Genomic DNA, 9,765 nt, shown 5'->3' with positions numbered 1-9,765 from the left:
TTAGTATGTAACAAAAAAAGTGAAATTGAAAACCTGCTTGTAAATTCGAACATTGACTGTTTGGGACTGACGGAAACTTGGTTGAACCAATCATCCCCAGATGCTCTAGTAAGAATGCCCGGGTACAATGTCTTCCGACGGGACAGAGGTACAACAGGGAAGGGTCGGGGGGCCCTACTTTATGTAAAAAGCAGCTTGGAGTGTAGACAGATTGTATGGCCTAATGAGATCAAGGCAGAGTGTGTCGGTGTGGAAAATCACACTCTCAGCCGAGATGTCTTTTACCCTAATCTGTTTATACCGCCAACCATCAGCCAAGGTAGAAGTCTATGAGCAACTAAAATCTATTCTGACAGCCTGCGACTTTAACAAGGAGGTAATTTTGATAGGTGACATAAATGTTAATTGGGATGACAAGAAGATTAGGAAAAATCTCAAACAAATAACAGATTACTACAATCTCACTCAAATGATAGAGCAGCCTACGAGGATCACTAGCCACTCAGCAACTAGAATAGATTTACTGTTTTCCAACAAAGTGGAAAGAATCACCAAGATGTGTTATGGTCTGTCAGACCATAACATAATATTTTTCGCCAGAAAACTCTAGGTTGCCCTAAAAAGGGTCGAGTGGGATGACATCTACAGATGTGGTGATGATATTGAAGTTGGATGCAATGTTTTATTGTCCAAAATACAAAGTGTGATGGAATCTTTCACCAGGAGAGGGAGACATAGGAAAGGGCAAAAAACCACCCTACCCTGGGTTGATGAAACTCGTAGTGCTCTCATGAAAAAAAGAGATGTACTGCTTAAACAGTCATTAAAGTCTGGTTTAAATTAACAACTGACAGGCAGAAATTTGCCCATGTACGAAACCAAGTCACCCAATTCCTAAGGAAGGCTAAGCTAAATTGTATATCTATATCATAGAGAGTGCTAAAGGAAATGGTAAGAAAGACTGGGAGTGCATTAACAAACTGACAAAAAATAGACAACGCCCTGGTGAAAGATCCCCAAACCCTTGCTAGTAACATAATTATGTTTTTTCTAAACTCTGTTAAAGAAATAACACAAATGTTTAATCCCTCAAAGTTCCCCGCCCTGTCCAAAAAGACCTCCCCATCTTTAATCTGGAAGTAATTACGGAAACCGAGGTGGCAAACATTATCAGATCACTGAAAGAATCCAAAGCCAAGGATGCCTATGGGCTCGATACAAACTTTTTAAAAACAAATAAATCTGTCCATCAGACAATGCACTGTTCCTCCTCAATGGAAAGTTGCTGTAATAACACCAATCTACAAATCCACTGTGTAACTCACTGCCAGAGCGGTAGTAGTGTTGGAGTATAATTTTTATTTTTATTTTTTTTGGACTGAACTGAGTTAAGGCTCAAGAACTGAGTCAAAGTGCCATTGGATTGAGACAACTTGAAAAGTACCATAACCTTTTTTTGGGGGGATTTAAAACACGAACTGAACTGAAAAAGGACTGAGTTACAGTGTCACATAATTAGTTTGATACAACACGTTTTTGAATTGATCTCTAACCTGATTGAAATGTAACATTGTTTTATTTTATTGTCATAACATCAAGTTGTAATGTAAGGTATTGAGAACATTCTATTTTGATTTTTTGAAACTGTTACAGAACTTACCTCTACCTGTGAAATGTGATTATCAAATTCTGGTTATTTTACCTGTGGAGAAAGGGAAAGAGTCAACTCAAGATAGTTTAAATAAAATAGAGACAAAATAGGAACATTTTGTCCCTCCCCCCAAGGACCACTGGTGGTCCCCGAACCACTGGTTGAGAACCACTATAAGCCACTTCCTTCCATGTCAGTGAGTGTGTATTTGCACCCGTAATGCAAATGAGGTGTTACTCCCAGCACATGATTGGTGCCACTACTTATGTGACCCACAGAGGAAGGTGTCTAATGACACTGTCTTTGTTTCTGCGTCTTCCCGCTTGTTTTATCTATTTGTCTCGCTAAAATATAGACTAGGGATTAAGCAGTGGTGGAAAAAGTACTCAAATGTTTTACTTAAGTAAAAGTATCAATACTGCAATGTAGAAGTACTCTGTTACAAGTAAAAGTGCAAAAGTATTGGCATCCAAATGTACTTAAAGTACCAAAAGTAAAAGTACTAAAATGTTTGAAAATAGCAGATCTACAAGCTCGCAACGCGTTGCGAGCTTGTAGATCTGCATTGGAATTAATAGTTCTATGCCCACTTTACATCAATGAAAAATGTATACAGTATAATCTAGTCAGTCCACTGACTGCAAATTATTGCTACTATTCCAAGATGATACCATCTTCTATGACCCATGTCCCTGACCAGTTATACCACACAAAGCAAACATTTGCGTTTGATCGTGTTCATTATATCTGGGTGAGCCGTTTAATTTGGTTAGATTAATTAAATGGCTCACCTTTCACAATCACATGTTTCCTGTATGCAACCCAGGTTGGTGAAAACTTAAATAAATAAACCTCTTTAGTTAAATGTTTTTAATACAAACAACTGTTGATCACAACAAAAACAAAGAGGACTTTTTCCTTCTCTGCAGATACAGTGTGTGGTCGCATTCCAGCGATTACAAAACTACACAATAATAACACTGTTTAATAATGAATGTAGCTGTTGTGTATTAACTACTCACAGTTAAGATCAATAACCATGACTTAAGGGGTTGTTGGGGAGGGCACGTTTTCCTTGGCCGGTTCTTCTACCGTCTCCGCCACCACGTGGGCCTTTTCTTCAGGCTCATCCGCCTTTTCCTTGCAGAAAATAAGCACATGAAAGTACAGTTCAAATACCCGAACAACTAAATCAGATTAAAACCCAGAAAAGCCTATGGCTTTTTTCAATTGGGGTCCTTTTGTAGGCTACTCAATTCATAGTTCATACCCGTTTATCCTGCTTTATTGGCGTCCCCATCGTAATATCAGGATAAGTAGTACCAGAAGTTAGTACTGGCCTAGACACGCCTGTGATTTTGAGTGAGCTTTCCGAATCCTTTCTAGCACTTTGTAAACCCTTCGCAAGAAATGACTGTGTGTGAATGTCTTCGTGTCCGCCTTCAAGGATTTTCTCATTCTTCTTCTTCGTCCTCTTTCTCTTCTTTTTGGGGCTTTTCCTGGATCTCGACCGGCTTCTGGCTGTCGGCGTCGTGTCCGCCTTCAGGGATGTCTCCACCACGGTCTACAGACATGACTGAGCTGCTTGAGCTGAAAGTTGAACGGAAAGACCTGAGAATATTCCGCTAACGTCTTTTATAATGCTCCGCCCCCTTTATGCCTGAACCATTCAAATGATACCACTGCTGTTCACGTGATTCTCATAGGTGGCCCCCGTCCTGTACCAAAGAAAACGAGGCTTCCCAAACACCGTGCACTTACATATATCGCGGTAGGGTCACGGGCAGACGTCATTGCTGCGCATAGGAGCCAAAACTGGAACCGGAAGTTTGGTGAAATACATTGAAGTCTATGGTAGCCAGCTGGACCAGCTTGTGAACAAACACTATTTGTGAACGATTGTGTCCTTTGTCAGATAATTGGTTCAGGAATATAAAAGAAGACATATCACAGGTTTTTATCCAATCAGTTCTTTTTAGATAGGATTTTTTTTAGCACACTGTATAATTTTATTGAGGCATCTAAACAGCGGCATGTGTGTTGCCAGATTTTGTGAGATAAATAAGCAACCAGCTCTAGGAAAACAAGCCCGAAAGAAGCACCAGGGCAGGGCCAGGGGTCTTCAACGTTATTGTATAATTATGTGACAAGGTTTTCTTATTTTTTTTATATTTATTTTATTGATGCTTAATGTATAATTATTCCCCACTTAACGCCATCATCTTAAATATTTTCTGTACAACATTATTTGCACTGCCATGTATGTACAATGTTTTCCCCCCGGTCCCTTAGTCCATCTGCCCTTGAACTCTAACTGGCTCTAGGTGATCACGAGGTCACGCCCAAGGGTCACCGAGGACAAATGAAAGAGGCGAGAGGTGTGGTTTAGCAGGTATAAAGGTGGAGGCGGGACCATTTTGAAAGAGGAGCAGAGCACCAAGAGAGAACGCAAGACCTGTCAGAAGGAGAAGGACAGCAGAGGGGAAGGTTGTGCTAGAACCACGGAGCAAGGGTGGAGAAGAAGTGAGTGTAGACACACCAGCCACCAAGGAGCATTTGGAAGCCGAGGTGTGCCTACTCCGAGGAAAATAAATAGTAGAAGTGATTGTACCGAAGGGGAGGAAGAGACGAGCGAGACCAGACCATAAAAGGAGATGACCATATGAGACAAGTGAGACCAGACCATAAAAGGAGCGAGGAGACGGAGAAGTGGTGATAAACGTTGCAGACGCAACTAACTCAGCGCCAGGTGTAAAAGCCTGGCTGGCGAGTGAGTATTCGAACAACGCAACGTTTAATCCTTGTATAACCACTGCCTGAAAACAACGCTATAAACTGTAAATGCACAGATGAACTGGTCCAAGTTTCTATAATTGCAGATGGAGAAAAAGAAGAAAGAAGGCTGGCCTAAACCCTCTTCCCATACACCCCCATATATTGACATGCAGCATAACCCCTTGAACAAACCGTGTTGAGTATCTAAGCACTTTATTGGCACCGCACTTTACTTTTGAAGTATTTGTTGCAAAACCCCTTGATAAAGTGAACCTTGTGTATTTTGCACAACGTTATCATTGATTTTATAGTTGTGTAAATTGCTGCGTTTTAGTTTAGGTATTTTTTTATTAGTATAGTATTTATTTTGAATGGTTTTAAGGCGAAGATGCCACTGTATTAGGGACCTAATAAATTGAGTTCCTCATCTGATTTTTCAAGAGCGTTGTTCTCAAACCAAAGTATTCTAAACTTACCAATATTGACCCGAACCTGTGAAAGCCTAGAAGGAGAAAGTGTGTGTATATAGGGGACCTTCCTCTTTACAAAAGGTGGCGTAGTCATTAAGCAGTACTATTCAAATTGGATTCACAATAATTACGCACCCCGCACTTTAAATTGTGCATTGATATTTTATTGTTGTGAATTTCAAACGAATAATGTATTGAAAGGAAAGTCTCCTTATCACCAGGTCTTTAAATAGTTTTTCAGGTCGGGATAACAATTTCATCCAATCTGAAAGAACTACACTATAAAATTGAAGCTGATAAATGGGGTTTCTCTCCTGATTGATGAAATTTGTATCCCACCTGAAAATGTACTTCATACTAAAGAGCTGACTGGAGACTCACAGCTGCTAAAATCAACATGAACCATTGGATTATAGTGTGGTATGTTTTGTGTAATTGTTGATGTGGATCAAACTAAACTAAACTAGCTGGAAAGACGGAGAGACCCCTGTTGAACAAACACTATCACAATATAGAGCTTTAAACTTTTTATCCAAAATGTATCATTTGCACCTTAGCCATTTGAAAGAAAGAAGCGTGATGAGTGTCGAGCCACAGCCTCTTGTTTGTCTGGTTGGTAGAACTGGGTACAAAGGTGATCAGGAACCGGTATCTGCCTGAGGAGGTCCTGGTAGGACTCAGGCTGGTCCAGCAGATCATTGAAAACCAGATCCTGCAGCTTTTCACTGTATTCTGCAGTAGGAGAAAAATAATGTGAAAATGTGCAATATCTAATATAATGAGGGGTTGCTAGTTTTGCCACTATGAAAATACAAAAACGTACTAAATGTGGGATTTGTCTTCAAGGGTTGCACTGTGTAGCCCCCCTGCTTGTACCGTGGGTACAGGATGTGCCATCTGAGCTCACCATCACTGCTTGCAGTTCTCGTTGTAGTGAATGGCTGCCAACTGAGTTCTAGAATAAGACAAGACACATAGGTGCGATGTAAGAAACATTTTCACCCGTCTTGCACATCGAACATTTTCAAATCTCTTCGCCGAATATCAGTTTTTCAGATATAAATTATGATATTATGAAACATACATTAACCACTTTAGGCCTATTTTATACATAGGCTTTTTGAAAACGCATCAAATAGCAGCTCTACAAGCTCACAACGCCTCGCATCGTGACACATTGTGAGCTTGTAAATCTGCTATTTTCAAATATTTTAGTACTTTCTTTTACTTTTTGAACTTTAAGTACATTTTGATGCCAATACTTTTACTCGAGTAAAGTTTGAATTCCGGATTTGTACCTGTAACAGAGTATTTCTACATTGCAGTATTGATACTTATACTTAAGTAAAACATTTGAGTACTTTTCCCACCACCACTGTACATACCTGCCAACCTCAGACCGTCAGATAGGAGATTTTTTCCATGGTGACCACGCCCCCAAGCGGGGGGTCTGGGGGTCCCTTTTAACAGAGTAGATGTAATTTCCAGTATTCTGGTGGATTTTGACACTTTGATCAGCCTTTACTTATATAGGATCCATTAAAACGTTTAAAGTAGCAATAAAAGAGCCATATGTAATAATAACCACTAGCCTAATTACTTAAAAATTACTATCTCTTTAAAATTGCATTGGACTGGAGTTTATCCAGACATAAAGCGACAGTAAAAGAGTAACATTCCCATTCTAGAGAGAGTTTTTTGGTGTGTGTGTGTGTGTGTGTGTGTGTGTGTGTGTGTGTGTGTGTGTGTGTGAGAGAGAGAGAGAGAGAGAGAGAGAGAGAGAGAGAGAGAGAAGAGACCACTCACACCTTAGTCCAGTAATTAAAGGGCAGAGGTTGGACCAAATTGTATTATTTTGTTTCTCAACTAATTTTGACTGGAAATTAGGTCTACTAGCCAGGATAAAAAATCTACCCTGATCTGCTCACTGCTAATACCCTAAATCCAAGATGGCCACCATTGTGAGTATTTAATTCCAAAAATTGGCATATCTTCCAAACTAATAGAGCTATGAATGTAAACAAAGTGTCTAATCATATGTTTTTGAGGTCAGGGAATTGATTAGAAGTATTTTTAATAATTTTTTGGTAACTTAACTTAAATTGTATTGCCATTTACAGGTGAAATCACAAAACTAAATGCAGTAAGTAAAACAAAGAAAATAAAAGGCACATTGAAAGGCACAGGTGTTTTCAAAGCTTGACTGTGACCTCCTGATTGCATTACACATAACTTAAATCATCTAGAAAACTCAAAATACCTATAATCTACTCCAACTTAATTTAACCACATCATGTAGAGACATGTAGAGAGATATGTAGAACCTTCACTGCATCATTGGTGCAGGTGATTTCAACACCCAGACAGTCTAATCATCTAGAAGCTCTTCACTGTTCACTTCAACATTGGTGCAGGTGATTCCCTTACACTGACCACAAGCCAGGGTGCACAGCAGTCCATTCTTGCGACAGGAACAGGTGTTTTTGTCGCATTTGCTGTGGCAGTTGCATTTGACTAGCTTCAGCAAGGCTGCTGGTAAAGCATCCCTCTGCATCCTCACTGGCTTGAGATTCTCCACATGTTGGCCTTTGTGGAGCAACCATCCCCACTTGGTTGGATCAAGAATATTGCCTAGCCAGGTTTGTACCTGGTGGTACACTCGGTAACTATGGTACTTGGCTGCATCGCAAGTAGGTGGGAGAGATTCAGGAGGCAGATAAACCAACCTGGACGCCACCTTGCTACTGAACCTGGCTGCTCTTTCAAAGTCAAGGCTATTCCCAGGCTTACAGTTGTACAGGACTTCTAGAGCGGCCTGGCCATGCTTGTTGACATCATCGTGGCTTTGATTTGGCTTCATGAATAAGCTGGCAGGGTCCTTGAGCTGATGGCATTTGCTCATTGCCATGACCTTCCCTATGCTGTACGGCCTTGACGTCGTATCACACCCTGTGATGGCATGTAGGAAGAGTAATGATGCAGTAAGGTTAGGGGCTAGATTATCTTGTAGGATCCGGATGTTGAGGATCTTGCTGGCTGTCTGTAGGAAGATGACATGATGGCTGGGACTGAGATGGTGCAGCAGCAGGACCAGCAGGTCGGTGTCGTCCCCAACCACTGCCACTGATCTCCTCTTGGCCATGGTACATGCTGTTGACACAATGTCGTAGTCAGCATCACCAGCACTGTGGTAGAGTTCAACTCCAGCTTTCTCCAGCTCACTGCCAATGAAGTACAGGAACTTCTGCTTATTCCTGGGGTTTGCGAGGAATGCCTTCTTCTTCATGGTCAGCTGCATTTCTGGCTTGAAGTCAACTTCTGCTCCGATGTTGTTTGACCTGAAACGTCTCTGGTGTGCTTCATCCTTGGTAGAGGGACCACTTCCATAACAATCAAATACGACAACAGCATGTCTGTAGTGGCGATGTACATACTGCACATACAAACTGGATAGATTGGCATATGTTGTCTGGTTGGGCCATGGCAGCCGTTGCAAGAGTGCACCACCATCAAGGACGTACACGAAATCATCTGGACATTGACTTACTACACAGGATGGTACCTTCTTCACCAGGCCTGTCTGGAGACTGGCCTTGTCTGGCGGACGCATCAGGAGACTGTTGTCAAGCTGTGGGGTAAGCTGACAACTCGTATGTGAACAAGGTTCTTGTGTCAACAGTCCTGCCACAACAAGACGCTGGAACAACTGTTTCGGGTCGATCTCCAGGCGTTCTCCTTCAATGGCAATGTAAGTTGAGGCAGCAAGTGTGGTGACCTGATCTCTCTTGCGGAACGTGTGCTCTGCTACCGATTTGCCCTGCATAGATTTCAGTATGGCATGACCAACTGACTCTGCTCTTTCTACATTCACAGACTTGTCAGCTACGACTCCAGATGACAGACTATGCAGTTCCCTCGAATCCTGGGAGAAAGGTTTTCGTTCAGAGAAGTAGTTCAGGATGATCTGCACATCCTTGGCATCTCTGGTCATCCTAGCAGCTGCCCTGTCCTTGTGGACCACTGCTTCCTTGATGTCTTGAAGGCCGGTCACTTCTCTCATGGCCCTGTTTGGGCCCGCCTTAATGTTCCTCATGAGAACTTGTTCAATATACAGGTCACTGTATATACCTGCCCAGTAGTTCTCGCTTCTTCTCAGGACAAAGAGGCCATCAACAAACTTGCTGTATACATGTGGATGAGTATCCTGAAGCTTCTCCATCTTGTTTAAGTACAAGACAAGGGACTTTGTGTAGTTGTTATGTCCTGAAGCAGCCAGATAATGAATGAACTAGAATAATATAATATTGCACAGAATTTATAGTATGATTGCAATTATCTGCAAATAGGTCACATATGGACAAATAATACCATAATAAATGAACTCCTTGACCTGAAAAACATAGGATTAGACACTTTGTCTCATATGGACAAATAATACCATAATAAATGAACTCCTTGGTCTGAAAATCATATGATTAGACACTTTGTTTGCATTTATAGCCCTAATAGTTTGGAAGATATGCATATTTGTGGCATACGGTACCTGTGGTGGCGGCCATCTTGGATTAAGGCACATTTGGGGTACTAGCAGTGAGCAGATCAGGGTAGATTTTTTATCCTGGCTAGTAGACCTAATTTCCAGTCAAAGTCAGTTGAGAAACAAAATAATACAATTTGGTCCAACCTAAGTGGATTTTTTTACTTTAATTACCGGACTACCTTCCAACACAAAGAACAATCAAACACTGCCATTGTGATTTGCATATCAAATTAACATGAATGGCCGTGGCTGCATATCAGTGAGGATTGGAGCCACACATAAAGGGTGGAACCCCCCAAAACAGGATAAGAACAGGAGAAATGGAAGAA

This window comes from Gymnoscopelus braueri, assembly GCF_963280865.1.
Source record: "Gymnoscopelus braueri genome assembly, chromosome: 13".
Lineage (NCBI taxonomy): Eukaryota > Metazoa > Chordata > Actinopteri > Myctophiformes > Myctophidae > Gymnoscopelus > Gymnoscopelus braueri.
Note: the sequence above shows the minus strand (reverse complement) of the source record.